Here is a 17,948-nt window from a genome sequence, read left to right on the forward strand (position 1 = left end):
TGTCAGTCTCCGCATTTGCCAAAACAGGTTTGGTTGTAAAATTTGTGGATGACAGATGTACTGTTCATGATCTCTCTTGTGGTGACATCATTGTAGCATCTGGTTCACTATGTCGAGGGCTGTATAAGCTCAATATGGATGACAAATGTGTAGAGGATTCAGCATGTGCTATTATGGATACGCAGGCTATTTCAAACGCAAAACTGTGGCATGCACGTTTTGGTCATCTGAATTTTGCAAGTTTGCTGCGCCTGCAGAAATCTGAAATGGTGTCTTCTTTGCCTAAGCTTGAGGCACCTGTCAAGCATGTTTGTGAGGGCTGCATATTGGGTAAAATGCAGCGTGCTTCCTTTCCCAAAGATGGATCAGTGAGAGCTGAACGCAGATTGCAGCTTGTTCACAGTGATGTTTGTGGTCCCATGCAAACTCCATCATTTGGAAACTACCTTTACTTCGTGACTTTCATTGATGATTTTACCAGGCATGCATGGGTATATCCTTTAAAGGCAAAGTCCGAAGTGTTTTTGTGCTTCAAACAGTTTTTGGTTATGGCTGAAAATGTGTCAGAAAGTAAGATGGGCACCCTCCGTTCAGATCGAGGGGGGGAGTATATGTCTTCAGAATTTAATGCATTTCTGGCTGAGCATGGGATAAAACACCAATGTACAGTGCCGTATACACCACAGCAAAATGGTGTGGCTGAGAGAAAAAATAGGTCTCTCATGGAAATGGCAAGATGTATGGTTAAGAGTCAAAGTCTACCACATGGTTTTTGGCTTGAGGCTGTCATGTGTGCCACTTATGTACTAAACAGGTGTCCCACCAAAGCATTACAGGTTGTCACTCCATATGAGGCTTGGCATAGCCGCAAGCCATCTGTTGGCCATTTACGTGTTTTTGGTTGCCTGGCATATGCATTAGTGCCTGTGCAACATCGCAGAAAATTGGATGACAAAGCTGTCAAATGTATTTTTGTTGGATATAGTGCTGAGAGCAAAGGCTATCGTTTGTATCATCCACAGACAAAGCGCATTTTGGTTAGCCGTGATGTTGTATTTGTGGAAGATGCAGTTCAGCCCTTGGTTTCATGTACTAAGGAGACAGATATCAGCTCACGTGATGTCTATGATACATTGTTGCCTCTTTTCAGTGGTGCACAGTCAAGTGCAATACCTCATGAGGCAGTTTTTCAGCCTATGCAGGTTTTAAATGATGGCACAGATCAGCCTATATCTGATGCAGATGTGCATGATGCACTTGAGGATGAGAGACAAGAGATTGAGGGCTCTAGGAACATGCCTAGATGGCTGGTGGTGCAGACTTTGCGTGACAGCAAGTTGGATGTCCCTTTGTCTAGTCGCACTCGTTCTGGCTCTCATGGTGCCTCTTATGCATCAGATTGTTATGCATTGGCTGTTTCTAGTATGTGCGATGAAAGTGAGCCTGTTTCATTTGATGAGGCACAAAGTTCAGAAAATTGGATGGCTGCTATGCAAGCAGAATACGATTCTATTATGAAGAATGGTACATGGTCTTTATGTGACTTGCCCCCTGGCAAGAAGGCCATTGGCACTAAGTGGGTATACAAATTGAAGCGTAAGCCTGATGGCACAGTGGATCGCCATAAGGCTAGGCTTGTTGCAAAAGGTTATGCTCAAGAGAAGGGCATTGATTTTGATGAGACTTTTGCTCCCACATGTCGTATGACCACTGTTCGTAGCATCTGTGCATTAGCAGCTCATAATGGTTGGAATGTACATCAGCTGGACATAAAGACTGCGTTCTTAAATGGAGATTTGCATGAGGAGGTGTATGTATCGCAGCCTCGTGGTTTTGTTCAAAGAGGGCAGGAAAACAAAGTGTGCAGGTTGAAAAAGGCTTTATATGGTTTAAAGCAAGCTCCACGAGCTTGGTATGAAAAAATACATGCATATTTGACTGCACATGGGTTTCAGAATAGTCCAACAGAAAGCACTTTGTATGTTAAACGTGTGGATGGTGTACATCTAATCATTGCTCTCTATGTCGATGACATGCTGCTCACAGGACCAAATGAGAGTCATATTGCTGATTTTAAGGCTGATTTGAATGCCTCTTTTGAGATGTCAGATTTGGGGCATTTGCATCATTATTTGGGGATACAATTTAAGCAGTGTGATGGAGGTATTGCTTTGTGTCAGACAAAGTATATTGAAACATTGTTGCGGAGATTTGGCCTTGAAGACTGCAAGCCTATTGCCGCTCCAATGGAGACAGGTTTAAAGTTGAGTCTTCATGATGCTGGAGATCACTTTGATGTCACACTCTATCAGACAGCTGTTGGTTGCCTCATTTATGTATGCATTACGAGGCCAGACATTCAGTTTGCAGTCTCACAGGTGAGCAGATTTATGCATAGCCCAGGCATTAAGCATTGGCAGGCAGTGAAGCGTATCTTTCGCTATTTGAGTGGTACTCGGCATCTTGGGTTGTTTTATCCCAAGGGGGGATCATTGCCGCCAGATTTACATGTTTTTTCAGATTCTGACTGGGCTGGTTGTTATGACACACGCGTGTCCACGAGTGGTTTTTGCTTCATGCTTGGAAGCTCATGCATATCATGGTTGAGCAAGAAGCAGCCTACTGTGGCCACTTCTAGTTGTGAAGCTGGGTACAGGGCAGCTTTCACAGCTACGGTTGAGTGTGTGTGGCTCAGACGCCTTATGGCTGATTTGGGTGTTGGGCAGCCATCTGCCACCACCATCTTCACTGACAGTCAGAGCGCATTGGCAGTTGCGCGGAACCCAGTGTTCCATGCTCGTACGAAGCACATTGAGGTGCACTACCATTATGTCAGGGAGAGACTCTGCAGGAGAGATCAGTTTGGCTTATGTGCCAACACAGGATAACCTTGCAGACCTTTTCACAAAGGCTCTGCCTCGTGAGAAGTTCGAAGCTTTTCGCAAAGCTTTGGGCTTACTCCCTTTTGTGGATTCGTCCACATAGCTAGACACTTCCCTATACATGAGTGCTAGCTCTTGTTCACCGCATCACTCCAGGGGGGATTTGTTACCATATTATAGTAGTGATGTGTGTGAACACACTTAGGACCGCCGGGGCACTTTTTCCCTCACTAGGAGGTTTTTTCCCCCGTGCATTGTATATATGCCCATTATCTTCTAGGGCTTGTTATCTTTCATTTTTGGCACTCATAATACACTACTATGTTGTGCTCAAGCTTCCTCATCTTCTTGAAGTTGTGTGTGCATTCCTGCAACCCTAATTCCAACACTTCTCCACTGGGTTTGCTGTAGCAGTCTCTTGCCATGTGTCCTAGCTTTCCACAGTTGTGGCAAGTGAAGGTTTCCTCCTACTCTGCCTCTTCCTCATCCTCGTCCTCGAGAGAATCCTCCTCGGGTGAAGAATGCTTTTTCTTCTCCTGCTCTGTTGAGTCAAGCCATTTCTTCTCTTTACCTCTGCTCTCTTGCTCTAGTAGAGCTCCTTCTATCTTGTGTAGCTTCAATTCAGGTACATTCTTTAGTGTTGCTACAATATTTTCATATTCACCTTTGTCCACACTCTTCAAAAGCATCTTTTGCCCATTGTATCCCTGTGATGTGATGAATGATTTCATCATTTAAACTGAGTGCAATAAGTCCCAATGCTTTTTCATTCCTTCTCTTCCACTCATTTTCCCCTCTCACCTCTAGGCATTCATCTCTTCCCTCAACTAGCCCCCACAGATTTTTCCTCACATGAGCAGATACATGGTTTTTGTCTGCCATGTGTAAAATTGCTCCCCATTAAACTTGGCTATCTCTTGTGTTGTATTCATGATGATGTGAAAGGGGTCTTACCTCTTAATCCAATTTCAAGATTCAAGGGCAGTGTCTACCCTTTTTACAACTCAATCTGGTGTTTAAGAGATGATTACAACAGATTTATCAGCATAAAATCACCAAAAATTACATTAAATCAAGGGTAACCAATTTGTACGGAATGGTTGGAGTATCAAACCATCTCCAAATTGCAATCTGAAGTTATAGAGATCTGTATCAGATACCTAATGGTTAATTTGAACCCTCAATTGTACCAAAATATAGTGATTAGTATTGATTAATCATTGATTAGCAAATTAATCCTCTGTTTTGTGTGCAAAAAACAGAGTATACAGGGAGCTTAGATCTAAGGCCTTAAAGTTTAAATGAGCTCAAATCCTTTCAAGGCCATTAATAACAATTAGTCTAGTAGAGGATTAAGCCAAGAAACACAAGATTTGGCCAAACATTGAATGCTAAATCTCTGTTTTACCAAAGTCACCTGTAGATTTGATGAAGAGCTTGGATCTCACTGTAGACTTGATCAAATCAAATTTTGACTTCACCAGCTTGTAGAGCATGCTGAAAACCCCCAGGCCTAACTGGAGTTAGACCAATTTGAAGCGGGTACATCGCATGGAGCTTTTTTCTAAAATATTTTGGTGCCTACAAATCGCGTTGCTGTCGCCGTTCTACGCTGAATTCCCCTGATTCCTTTGAGCTGTGTGAAGGCCGTTAAGTCTAGTATGAGTCTCTAAAAGGGCTTGGGCAATGGTTATGTGTGAAGGGAGAGAGAGCTCCTCCACCAAGAGGAGCTCCTCCACCAAGAGGAGCTCCTCCACCAGCTTGGTGTGAAGGCCATTGAGTCTAGTATGAGTCTCTAAAAGGGCTTGGGCAATGGTTATGTGTGAAGGGAGAGAGAGCTCCTCCACCAAGCTCCTCCACCAGCTTGGGCAATGGTTATGTGTGAAGGGAGAGAGAGCTCCCTTTGGGCAATGGTTATGTGTGAAGGGAGAGAGAGCTCCTCCACCAGCTTTGGGTACAGGAGGCTTGTTGAAAAATGACTTAAAAAATTGATCCATCTATTAATCTTAATTAATTGGGTAATTAGCAAGATAATGAGCTCATAAATTTGATAGATTCTAAGCTAGGCTCTGATACCATGTTAAAATTATAGCAATGTGATGAGCTATGGTGGATCAAATGCTAGAATCAACATCATTAACAAAGAAATTAAATGATAATTAAGATGTGATTAGTGAGCAATTAACTGATAGCTTCGTGTAGGCATGGATAATAAAAAACTAGCAAATTCTCATTAGGCCAATGCCTCAATTCATAGAGTTTACATCCAAGCATCTAATCACACTGATTCCTCCTTGATTCACTCCATCTCTTTTGCTTGATTCTCTCCACCTCTCCGAGAATATCTCCACACCTCCTAAATCTCCTCATGCTACATTCTCTCCCAATGATTCTTCTCACCTTTTCACAGGTTCTCTCACATTTACAGATTCTCTTTTACAGCCTCTAGCCAAGGGCTTGTTCCCGCACACACCCTATTCACTTATATATTTCAACAGTTTCGTCATATGTGCAAGACAATGGTAGGGTCTCCAAAAGTAGCCATTTTGAAATAGTATGAACTGTAAATAGATTCTGTGAATCCATAGCATGAGCAATGTAGAACTAGACCCTCCAATCATGAAAGAAGTGCTCTTAAAGCATAGTGGACTGTTATGACAGCCCATGTTGATGTCAAAAACACTTACAAATCTCTCATGAAAACACCTCAAAATGAGCCTTAAATGACATGTGCATGATGCCAAGGAATCTACATATCATAAACTACCATCATAGTAACCATTAGAACTCATTGAGATCACCGACTCCCAAAAGTGCCTCTGCCAAATCTATTTAGAAAATTCCAGAATGCTCATCTTCCATTATAGGAGTCATAAAAGCCCATATACATATAATGCATGCCAAATGGGCAATCCATATCCTCCAATAATAGACCTTGTTGTCTCATATAAGAAAGTGGTTGCCATGCAGCCTCATCCATAGGTAAATCCACTAAAACATGAATAACTCTCCTATAGATGAATCCCATGTTGAGATATCGAGCTCGTCTAGTGAGGCGGTGGACACTGATGACCCGCCTGGGGGATAGGCCCCACACTTACACCACTGGTATGGTTGGTGAGATCATGGGAGATATGTGGCCAGTGGGATGACAGGCTGTGTGTGTGACAGCCATTCTAGAGACTGGCATAGTTATAGCGCCAGCTCATTTAGTCGGGTTCACACTATAGAGAACCCGTGTATGTATTGGTTGAGTACCTTTCATATTATGTGTACTCTTATTCTTGTATATGGTGTGTTGAGTGTTGAGTAAAGAGAAGAAGAAGATTCTCAGCCTCTCACCTTGTGTGTTCTCTATTAGGGTTTTGTGAGTGTGTGTGTGTGCTTACAAGAGCTCAAGCTCTCTTCCCCCCTGCATCTTTTCATGGTATCAGAGCCTGGTTTGTGCTAAGGGCTGAGCTGCAAGCAAGAGAACCACAGGAAGCGGTATGAGGGTAAGAGCTTCAACTACTCTTTCCTATTTGTGTTGGTGACTACACACTTGTCGTCGGCAGCTCTTTCTTCGTGGGAGTAAAGCTATAGGGCAACTATACTGTCCTATTGGACGACATTTTTTTGGCCGAAAACACGTTTCGGGCGCGTTTGGACCTCCGTTTTTTAGAAAGCAGGCGATTTCGAGCACTGTGCAGGTAAGTCATCGATTCTTTGCAGAACTCTGTTTTAAGAACTGCAGGAAGATAGATTGACTGTGCAGACACTGTGGGTGCTGCAAAGAGGTCTACAGTTGCCATTGGGTGTATGTATGCACATTAAAGTCACTGGTTGTGACATTTGAGAATACTATAGTACCACTGTGCGGAAAATACAGCAGTTTGTGCAGAAAAACCAGAGTGCTGTTTCTGGTAAAATTGTGTATTTGGCAAAATGTCAAATGATGGGATAACCCAGATTGTGGCTGAGAAGCTTGATAAGAATAACTTCCATGCTTGGAGGTTCAGGTTGACGAATTTTCTGATGGGAAAGGGCTATTGGGACTACATAGAAGGTGAGCATGAAGAGGCACCGGAGATACCGGGTCGGATATAAATCCGACTGCTGTAGATGGGAAAGAGTTTAAAGACTAGAACCAAGGAGCCAGGAAGGTTATGTATTGGCTATCCATTAGTATACAAGACACCATGATTGGGCACATTCAGGATGCCAAGTCCCCCAACGAGGCGTGGGACACCTTGGTAAAGCTTTATGAAACAAATACCAAGGCACGTAAGATACAGTTGAAGAATGAACTTCATACTGTGGAGAAAAAGAGCATGTCTGTGAATGACTATGCGCTAAAGATAAAGGGTATTATGGAATCCCTTGCATCTATTGGTGTGTCAGTAGATGATGATGACAAGGTGGAAGTCTGTCTACGTGGTCTCAGGCCACAATACAAGGCGTTCAAGACGTCCATTCAGACTCGGGAAAACATTCCCAACTTTACAGATTTGGTGTCTATGCTGATTATCAAAGAGAAGAGCTTGGGTGAAGGCCAACAGTCTTCACAAAGCAAAAACAGTTCAGAGCAACAGGCCTTTTACATGAGTTCAGGAAGAGGACGAGGTAGAGGAGGCCATCAATGCGGTCAAGGAAGTGGCAGAACAAGTAATCAGTAGAGCAGCAGCAACAACAACAGTCCCAACAACAACACGCAGGTGGAAGAGGCAAATTCAGAGGTAGGGGGAGTCAAAGAGGCCGTGGAAATTGGCAAAGGCAATATAATGATGCATGTGAATGCTATTATTGTGGTAAACCTGGACATGTGCAGGCAGAATGTTATAAGAAGCAGGCTGACATGCAAAATGGGAAAGTGCAGCAAAACAACTATGCATCCTCAAGCAGAAATAATGAGGATAATGAAAGGTTGTTTGTTATGCAGCATGTCGTGAATGCCATGTCTGAAAATGTTGATGCAGCACAAAAAGATAATGTATGGTATGTGGATTCAGGCACTTCGAGCCACATGACGAGTCATGGGGAGTGGTTCAAAGAGATGAAAATCCCGGAAAGACCAGGTTTTGTGGAAACAGGTGTGGAAACAGGGGATGACACTGCTCATCCAAATGCCCATGTTAGAGATGTGCCATTGTCTATGCAGGATGGCAAAGTGAAGTACCTTGCAGATGTACTTCACGTTCCGAACATAACAAAGAATCTGGTTTCAGTTGGCCAGATGATTGAGCAGGGTTTGCAGGTTCGGTTTAACCCTGATGGGGGTGTTATGTTGAAGATTTCAAAGACAAGTGCAGGTTGGTTACAAAAGGCAACAGAGTGGGCAGAATGTTTACGTTAAATGTAGACATGCCTGAAATGAGTGCTGCGATGTTTGCAAATGGTTCAGGAATTGTTTGCAGACATAGACATTTGGCATAAAAGGATTGGACATGTAAATGTGCAGAGATTGAAGTCTATGCAGACAAAAGGAATTGTGACAGGGCTGCCAAAATTTAAAGTGGAAGGTATGCAGAAAATATGTGAAGTATACCAATTTGGGAAGCAAACAAAGCATGTGTTTCCACGTAACAGATATGTGAGCAGAAATGCACTAGATGTTGTGCATTCAGATGTATAGGGTCCTACGAAGACCATATCTATGGGAGGCTGCAGGTATTATGTGACTTTCATTGGTGACCACACAAGGAAAGTGTGGGTATATTTCATGAAGGAGAAGAGTGAGGTGTTCACTCACTTTCAGAATTTCACAGTTTTGGTTGAAAAGCAAATAGGGAAATATGTAAAGTGCCTAAGGTCAAATGGAGAGAGAGAGTACTTCTCTAATGAGTTCTCTGAATTTTTGATATGGTATTCGGAGACAGTTCACATGCAGATACACTCCGCAGCAAAATGGAGTTGCTGAGCGAAAAAACAGGCACATTGCTGAGATTGTGCGAGCATTGATGGAAGAGAAAAATATGCCGCATAGCTATTGGGCTGAGGCTGTTTCTACAGCAGTAGTATACATCATGAACAGGACTCCAACTGTAGCCATACATGATGTAACTCCAGAGGAGAGGTTTACTGGCAGAAAACCAGATTTGTCTCATCTTAAAGTCTTTGGTGGATGCATTGCATATGTGCATGTGCCAAATGAGCTGAGAACTAAGCTGGGTCCGAAAGCTGAAAAATGTGTGTTTATTGGATATTCCCTTGAGCAAAAGGGATACAGGTGTTATAACCCTACTACACGTGAGTTGAGGGTAAGCAGGGATGTTGTTTTTTATGAGATGAGCAGCTGGTATGTTGCTGAAAAAGAAGCTATTGGGGCTGATGTGAGTGGAAGTGTAGTTGCACAGAATGCAGGTCAGCAATCACAGTCTTTGAGTGGACCAAGAGAGTCCTCATCTAGTGGGTCTATTGATAGACCATGGAGTGGCAGGCTGCATCATAATACCAGTCCTGCAAATGTGATTAGTACATCACGTAAAGGAAAAGAGAAAGTGGTTGAGCCCCTTGGTATGCTTGACATTTCTGCAGGGCATTCTCATGTTGATGGAGAGTCTAGTGGCTCAGATATGAGCCTTGATGAGGAGCTTGGGATCCCAGCTATGAGAACACCTGGTGTAAAGAAGGCTATGGAAGCCATGAACGAAAAGCTATGAAGATCAGGGAGAGTGAAGAATCCTATGCAGAGATTTACATATGATGGTTATGTGGCACATCACTATGCGTATATGGCAAAGGTTGTGCAAGTTGTAGAGCCCACATACATTGATGAGGCTGTTGGAAATGTGTGTTGGGAGAAAGCTATGGATGAGGAGATGGATGCACTATATGGAAATGAAACCTGGGATTTAGTGCAATTGCCTGAAGGCAAGAAAGCCATTGGATGCAAGTGGGTGTATAAAAGTTAAACATAACAGTGATGGAAGCATAAATAGGTACAAGGCTAGATTGGTAGCCAAAGGATATGCGCAGACATATGGGTTGAGGAAACTTTTAGCCCAGTTGCCAAGATGGCAACGGTGAGAGTTGTGATAGCAATGGCTGCGTCAAAGCAATGGTCTTTACATCAGATGAATGTAAAGAATGCATTCTTGCATGGGGATTTGCAAGAAGAGGTGTATATGCTGTAGCCACTTGGTTATGAGGATGCGGGTCACCCCGAGCATGTTTGTAGGTTGAAGAAAGCCTTGTATGGCTTAAAGCAAGCACCAAGAGCATGGTCTGACAAGATTTCTGAATATCTTGTCACTATTGGCTTTCATGTAGCCAATGCAAATTTCTTTTTGTATGTGAGACATGGTGATAGAGGAGTTGTGCTTGTTGTCATCTATGTAGATGACTTGATCATTACGGGGGACCATGATGCAGAGATCTTTGATATAAAGATCTTGCTTAGATAGAAGTTCGAGATGAAGGATCTGGGGGAGCTCAGATATTTCTTGGGCATTGAGGTGATTAGGTCACCACATGGTATTGGATTACTGCAGAGACAGTATGGCTTGGACATGTTGTCCAAGTATGGTATGATAGGCTTAAGTGTATTTCTGTGCCATTGGATCAGAATGACAAGTTGAGTGCAGATTCAGGAGAGATCTTGGAGGATCCTACTATGTATAGGCACATAGTAGGAAGTTTGATCTACATGACCATCACCAGACCAAATTTGAGCTATGCTGTTGGGTTGGTGAGTCAGTTTATGCAGGTTCCACGGAAATCGCATTTGGATGCAGTGAGACGCATACTGAGGTATGTGAAGTCTACTTTGCATTGTGGACTATTCTATGAGACTGGGACAGAGATATGTGTACATGGGTACACAGATGCTGATTGGGCTGGTAGTATCTCAGATAGAAGATCTACCAGTGGATTCATGTTTTCTTTGGGGAGTGCTGCTGTGACTTGGAGTAGCAAGAAGCAGCCTACGGTTGCTCTATCCAGTATTATAGAGGCCGAGTACAGAGGAGCTGCTATGGTAGCATGTGAGGTAGCTTGGTTGAGAAAGCTACTTGTAGATTTGGGTCTATCAGTGAATAGACAAGTTGTCATTTTCTGTGACAACATTAGCAGTATACAGTTGGCCAGGAACCCAGTCTTTCATGCTCGTACGAAGCACATAGAGGTCCACTACCACTTTGCCAGAGAGAAGGTCTTGGCAGGAGATCTTGACCTTGTTTATGTCAGCACCACAGAGGATCAGGTAGCTGACATCTTCACCAAAGCATTGGGATACAGAGAAGCTCCGCAGATTTAGGGCTTCGCTTGGTGTACATGAGATGGAGTTGAGCTCGAGGGGGAGTGTTGAGATATTGAGCTCGTCTAGTGAGGCGGTGGACACTGATGACCCGCCTGGGGGATAGGCCCCACACTTACACCACTAGTATGGTTGGTGAGATCATGGGAGATATGTGGCCAGTGGGATGACAGGCTGTGTGACAGCCATTCTAGAGACTGGCATAGTTATAGTGCCAGCTCATTTAGTCGAGTTCACACTATAGAGAACCCATGTATGTATTGGTTGAGTACCTTTCATATTATGTGTACTCTTATTCTTGTATATGGTGTGTTGAGTGTTGAGTAAAGAGAAGAAGAAGATTTTCAGCCTCTCACCTTGTGTGTTCTCTATTAGGGTTTTGTGAGTGTGTGTGTGCTTGCAAGAGCTCAAGCTCTCTTCCCCCCTGCATCTTTTCATCCCATCACCGAGGTTAAATGGAAATGTATCCTTTTGAAATGCTGTGTCATCCACAAAGTGTCCATTATTCCAACCACCAAGGTCAAATGGAATGCATCACCCTCTTTTATGCAAAAGTGTTCCTCATGTGAATCTTCAACTCATGTTTCTTCATGGCAGTCCTTAAACTCTTTAACTTCATGAGACTCCTTGGTATCCTCTCCTCCATCCACCATGAGAATCATGGTGGCTACAACCTTCTTAGCTTTGCATACATGCCCAAGTGACCATGTCTCTTTGCACTTGAAGCATAAAACTTTTCTTCTTAACTCATCAATCTTTGGGTCATCCATCCTTTGAGTCTTATTGAAGGTTTGAGGAGACTTCTTGGTGGAAGTATTCCCTTTCTTTGCATCAAAACAAGCTTCAATGTTGGGCTATCCACCCCCATAAATGGTAGGAAATCTAGGAATGGATGAGGGTGGTATAGGAACAAAGATTGTACCCTTATTACAAGAAATAATGGTTGGCTTAGATGAGTCATTCATGAGTAAAGTGGGCTGTGATTTTTTGTATTTGGGCTCATAAAGCTCCTCCAATCTCATGCCCTCTTTGATAGTGCTTGGTCATTGGGCTGAAACATCCACCTTGATGTTGAACATGTAAAAACTTTTTAATCTTCATGTCCTCATTCAATCCTTACAAAAACATTGAAATCTTCATAAACTTCTTGATGTACTCTCTAACCAACTTTGCTTTTTGAGATAGCTCATACCACTCCTCATGGTACCAATGCAAAATGAATGACAAGTTCATTTCCCTCTTCAACTCATCCCATGAGTGTGGCATGTTCCCTTGTTTGACCATATGTCTCCACCATTGATGACCATAGTCCTCCATATACAATGATTCCAATTGAACTTTGTCTTGCTCATCTTTTGGATAGAGCTGAAAGTACATCTCCAATTTAGCAATCCATTCCTCCAAATCATATGGGTTTGAACCACCATCACCTTTGAACTTTGCGATTGTGACCTGTCCTTGACATCCTTTGAAGTATGAATTGAGTTCCCAAGATGTGGTGAAGGTTTGAATTTCTGCATTTTGGAGTAAGATTCCAAGAATTGAGAGAAATCCTTCTACTCCCGCTTGATGAGACGAGGTAGTTCCATCCATCTAGCATGTGCATGCCGTTGCCGCTCTATGAAGGATGTACGATCCCAATCATGTGTGTCATGAATGACCTCTTCTTCATCCCAACACAACTCCTCTTCCTCCATTATAGGTTGATTTGCCTTTTGTTGGGTAAATACCCTCTTGTTGGCATCCCCATAAGATGTATCCATAGATTTGAATGATACTTGTGGTGAACTGGCATGGAATGAAGTTGGTCCCATATCATCAAGAGTGGTCTTCTAGCATCCATTATGAGTCCGGTTGAGGGATCCTTAATGTTGAAATCACTGGTAGTCTTCAAGGAAGTGTCTTGCCAAGCTTGCTTTCCTTCCCTATGGTATGCTTACCAATGTCAACTTGATGCCCACCATTTCTCCCTTCATGATTACCGACTTGAGGTTGCCTCATGGGTTGGTCAACCTTTTCTCCATAACTCCCATCTTTGTGACCATGTGTCAAACTTGGAGTTTAACATGTAGTTGATAGACTCCAACTTTTCCACCAATAGTTGAAGGAGGGCATCATTCGATGTGGGTTGCAAGGGGCTTGAGGGTTTGGTTTATGAGCACTCCCCATATTCAACTCCTCTTAAACTTACTTTGAAGCTTGACCCATTGTGTCTTCCATATTATCCATAGTTCATGAACATCCATATCCCCACCATCTATTTCTTCAATGGCCAATGACAACTTCCTTAGTCTCCCTTTTGGCTTGCCAGCCCCATGAGAATACAGTTTTTCCAAAAGTGGATGATAAAAAAGAGTAGAGATGTCAGAATGCGGTGATCTAAGGGTTGTTAGAAAGCTCTTAATATTCTCTATCCATCTATGGAAAAACAGTGGAAATTGGATGTGCCCTAGTATTCTCTATTTTAAGGTTAACAGAGATATAGTTGAAAATGAAGATTCACTCCTAAAATTCTGAAAACTTATCGGAATTGAAAGATTCTTGGCTCTTAATAATGCTCTAGGAGTATACTAAACAATGGTATAAAGGGCTGACCTTGGTCAATGTGCAACCACATTCTTTGTTTTACTTTTAGGTCAAAGTCAACCCTAGATATTTGACCATTCAAATGACATCAAAATTGGGTGTACTTTGGTTTGTTGGAGAGCCCTAAGGTTGTACAATCATTCAACAATGTCAAATTCCCCAAACAACTTGCTCTATTTGACTTGGCAAAACATTGCCTTTCGTTGAAGTTGGCAATTTGGAGAGTCAAACAGTGCCCAATTTGACAAGTTGACACCTTGATAGGAAGATCTAAGGGATTACTTTGAGAGTATGTAAATTCCAAAACCTTAATTCAATTGTGCATGGACTGAATTAGGGTTTTCAATTTCTATAGAAATTATCAAAGTAACCAAATGGCTTCCAATTATCCTCCGATTGCACTAGGTCATTCTCCCTTGCATCATAAGCATAATAAGCATTCCAAAGCCAATCATCATCACCATACTTGCCATCAATCCCTTACGTGCATAGAATCTTTGGAAAATTTTGACATGGTCTCCTTTGCACTTGGAACCAAATCTCAATTTTCATAATGCAACTAATCCAATATCTAATCAATCACTCACACTTGCCCACATTTCATACATCATTTGGCATCACTTAATGCAACTTTTGACCAATCCAAGTGTCAGTGTGTCCATAAGATAGACCTCATTTTCCTCATGCAAGTGTTCTTTGAAGTCAGCGCGCTGATGCTTGCCAATCTTCCGGAGCACTTATGTTTTTAGTGAAAAAGAAGAATGGTACATATTATCTATGCATTGACTACCTTGCATTAAACAAAATTATAGTGAAAACTAAATATCCCATCCCTAGAGTTGATAACTTATTAGACAAATTCAAGGGAGCTAGGATATTTAGTAAAATTGACCCTAAATTTGTATATTATCTAGTTAGAATGGTTGAGGAAGATGTGTACAAAACTAATTTCAAGACACAAGCCAGCCATTATAGATAGATCATTTATGAGTTCTTGGTTATGCCCTTTGGACTGAATAATGCTCTTGAGACTTTTAGTCTCATGATAAGTTTTCTCAAGCATCAAAACTTTATGGTCATTTTCTTTGAAGATATTTTAGTTTTTAGCATGCAAAAATGTCAAAGAGCATGAAAAACACTTGTAGTTAGTATTCTCTCTTTTTAAAGAAAATCAACTTTTCCTTAATCACGTGGAAAGAGTAATAATTGAGTATTTGGGCCACATTGTTTCTATGGAAGGAATCAAAGTTGATCCTAAGAAAGTTAAGAGTATTTCTACTTGGCCTTGACCTTCTAACATACATGATGTTCAATTATTTTTGGGTTTGTGTAGGTAGTATAGGAAGTTCGTAAACAATTTTACATATATTGCATATCCACTTACCAAACTCCTTAAGAAAACTAAAACCTTTTGTTGGTTTAAGTGTAACAAGAGAAAAAAATTTAAGCTTTAAAAGAAGCTTTTATAAATGCACACATGCTACAACTACCTAACTACTTTGATAGACTTTTGTTTATATTTGTAACCAATGCTAGTGGTCATAGCATTGGGATTATAATTTCTCTCTCGTGGCTTCCTATTAAATTGATGTTATGCATAAATAGATGCATAAAAGGATTTTCTTTTATGTAAAGGTGTTATTTCCATTGAAGTTGGATTTTATGCATAAATAGATGCATAATGAATTTTTATATCAAAATTAGAGTTCTCTTTAATTCTATGTTTAATTTCTATGAGTATTTGATAAATAAATAAGTAAATACTCTAAGAGAGAAGTTTCTATCATTTTATATTCACTTGGATTGTAATGAGAAAGTCCAAAAAATCTATCGAAGTCAAAATTTCAGATAAATGATTAAATTATTCCTCATGAGAATTTCGTGAAAGGTTAGAAATCAGTTAAGTGAATATTCAATGAATGAAATTTAGTAAAATAGTAATTGAAATATCACCCCCTTTTTGAGAAAGATAGTTCAGGAAGAACCTTATCAAACGTAAAACCTTATCAGACGTAAAACCTGAATCAGACTATGACCAAGACCAATCTCTTTCATCAGTTTCAAGGAAAGATGATGTGACCAATTTAGGAAAATTCACTTAAATCTCCCACCAAATCCAAAACTAAGTTGAGACCCTTTGAATTGATCTGAGGATCAAGGTTACAGAATTCAAGGAATTCTGTTTTAGAATTCAGACCTACGATCAAGAAGTTTTGGGGACGCGGATTTAAGATATACTCATTGTATTCAAAAGAAAATCAAAACTAAAAACTTGCATAGAAACCCTGTTTTCTTAAAGGACTGTTTTACGCCAGAATGCTGGAGGGAGCATTTGGTATATGTGTTTTTCTAAGGGAAGTTCGGTTGCAACAGTTGGTGGGGAGTGTTCAAAGGACAGCTCACGCGGCAACCAGCCTCAATATGATTAAAATGGTGCGCTTTCGGTACGATGGACAAGGGCCGACGAAGCGGTCCCTGAGTGAAGTGCCAGGACACCTGAGGATCCCGGAGGATTCTGACTAGGCAATGCACGGGCTCGTGGTACCGAGGATACCCATGCATATATCATGGAAGATATTGTATGATAGACCAATCTTTATTGTAATCTGTTACTGGATCTCGTTGGCTGAACAGCTGGTCTCAAACGGAGAGTCCAGAGTGATACTATTTTTGTTGAGAAAAAAGGATTGGATGGAAATTTTGAGTTATGACATCTGTAACCATTATTGTTTGTCAATGGATTGTTTTATAAGTTTAAGTTTAAGGAGGAGTGTGTGCATATCTGTATTTTAAAGCAAAAGTTAAGAAAGGCATTCAATTATGGGTGGGTGAATACTTGTCTGGTTCTACCAATTCCAGTGGTTGGTAACCCATGGGTCGGATGGGGTTAGGCTGGAATTAGTAGAGTTTTAATAATAGAATTGATTAATAGGAGTACGCTTAGAACTTGAGTAGTTAAATAAAAGCCTAAAGACTTCTCAAATGAATTGGAGTATGCTTAGAACTTGAGTAGTTAAATAAAAGCTTGAAGACTTCTCAAATGAATAGGAGTACGCTTAGAACTCGAGTAGTTAAATAAAAGCTTGAAGACTTCTCAAATGAATAGGAGTACGCTAAGAACTCGAGTAGTTAAATAAAAGCTTGAAGACTTCTCAAATGAATAGATCAACGCGGCTATGCTTGATTCAATTAGAAAAAAGCGTTGATTTCTTCAAGTTAAGTCTGTAATAGTTTCTTTCTATCTGGTTTAATTAGATGAAGGTTAGTTTAGTCTCTTGACCCCGTTAGAAAAAAGCGTTGATTTCTTCAAGTTAAGTCTGTAATAGTTTCCTTCTATCTGGTTTAATTAGATGAAGGTTAGTTTAGTCTCTTGACCCCGTTAGAAAATTTGTTAAGAAATTCAAAAAGGTGGAATCCTCCCCGTTTTTCGGGCAAGGGAAATTTTCCCAGTTTCGGTTTCAGAATGACCACTAGATTAGTCTCGTGCCCGGACATTCAAGGGCAAGGCCCCGAGTAGGAAACCTTGCCCCGCGCAAGAGGAAGCTACTTCCGTTGCTACCAACCGGGAATCCAGTGCAGAGAGGGGGCAGTGGGATCCCACACTATGGGACTATGTTATAGTCCCATAGGAATTGATGGTGGACGTAAGAGCTATATGGGACTATGTTATAGTCTAATATTGTCCATAGTCGAATGATATGGTCAATTCGTCATTTTGGACCAAGTCATGTGGGTGTGGTTTTGATTAAAGCTTGCAAGCAATAATATTGTTTACTCTCCACTTCTTTCTGTAATTCAGTGCTTATATTGTGAAGATCCTCCTTCCATTATTATGTTTTCTTACATGGTATCAAAGGTTAGGCTCTAGGCAAGGTTTGTTTTGGCAATTTTCTATTTAAAGGGAGATTTTGAAAGATGGCCCAACCTGCAAGTGTAAGACAGTGCGGCTCCTTGCAAGTGTAAGATAGTGCGGCTCCTTCACGTCCTTCACGTCCTCCACCATTTGGTGATGGAAAATTGGATAGGATAAATTATACTCTCTAGATGTTCAATATTAGGTCTATTCTTGATTTATATGAGTTATGAGAAACCGTAACTAGCGTTGATACAAATTGGAGTCCTACTTTAGAGCTAGGAGATCTAGTACAGACCATACTAGATCTAGAAAATCTAGAGGTGAATCTAGTAAAGACCATACTTCTAGATCTCTTGCTCTTGCTTTGGTGCAGAGACAAAGGTATGAAAAT

The sequence above is a fragment of the Cibotium barometz genome, chromosome 11 (genome assembly GCF_041138505.1).
Source record: "Cibotium barometz isolate CiBa-2024 chromosome 11, ASM4113850v1, whole genome shotgun sequence".
In the NCBI taxonomy this organism is placed as follows: domain Eukaryota; kingdom Viridiplantae; phylum Streptophyta; class Polypodiopsida; order Cyatheales; family Cibotiaceae; genus Cibotium; species Cibotium barometz.